Source organism: Condylura cristata, unplaced genomic scaffold (genome assembly GCF_000260355.1).
Source record: "Condylura cristata isolate star-nosed mole 26May11 unplaced genomic scaffold, ConCri1.0 scaffold00012, whole genome shotgun sequence".
Taxonomy (NCBI): domain Eukaryota; kingdom Metazoa; phylum Chordata; class Mammalia; order Eulipotyphla; family Talpidae; genus Condylura; species Condylura cristata.
Genome location: NW_004567113.1, coordinates 8637713 through 8638877, shown reverse-complemented (window position 1 = coordinate 8638877; position 1165 = coordinate 8637713).

Sequence of the window (1165 nt, the reverse complement as noted above, 5' to 3'; positions counted from 1 at the left end):
GTCCTTTAAAGTGGTGGTGTATTTAATTCCATTGTAGATATTTAATATCATGTTCAATTCAGAAAGCTGAGCATAAAATAATATGTCAGGTTGATTTATTTTTTGAGTAAGCTATGGGCTTTGTCTTTATATTTTATTCACCTTGTTAAATATCAAAACCAAAATGGTAAAATTTGTTGAATATTTGGTAATAAATTATGAGGACATTTGCTATTACATTTTTTTCTGTAGATTTAAAAAATTTTGTGAAACCACAAAGTAACAGTCAAAGCAGGAAATAAGGAAGGCATAGAGCATGCTGGTGGTATTGCTTGGTGGTGGGAAGGGAGTGTCAATACACGCCTCTGCCTGGTAGAGTCCACCAACTGTGAATTGCAGCTCAAGATGCGCAGTTTGGGGAGCCCTGACTTAGCAAGGTGACTGTGGGGAAGAAATCGTGGGCATAAGTTGTGGCAGATAAAGCTGGAACATTACTTTGTCACTGGGTTATGGAGTTTGAATAATTCAGAAAGTTGAAGATTTTCCAGTGGAGGAATGAATTGATCTAAAAGTATGTTTGGAAAATTAATAAGGATGAATTAGTGGGGATGATATGGAGTCTAGCTTAGGTCGTACCATTTAGGACAATGGAGGGAAAGTCCAGGGAGTCATGTCCTGACTGACAGTTAAGAGACTTAGGTTGGAGTGTTGGTGGTAGCAAATAAAAGAGGATGGCCCTTTTCTGCATGCTCCCTGAAGTCCCTAGATCACATCCACAGATGTGCTGATGCCTCTGGAACATCACACATGGAGTATGCTAAATGTCTGCTCTGAATATTGTGGACTGGCCTCTTTCTGAAATGCCAGTTCCTCAGAAAGCTCCTGACCACACGGGTAACACTTCTCACTGATATCATGGGCAGTGAGAAGCCAAGCTAGTGGGATGTTACTTACCCATTTCCTTGACAAGGAAATTGAATCCAAAAAAGGGCAGCAGTAAAATGAGTCACTTTTAGGCCCTCCCTGGTGGCGCAGTGGGTTAAAGCTCAGCACAAAGAAGCTTAAGCCACTTCCACATGAGTTCGATCCCTGCCTGCCCTGGAGGAGATCCACATGGCGCCGCAGACCTCTCCTGACCCGCTCGCTGCTTCCCTCAGCAGTGTACTTCATGGATCTGTCTGTTCTG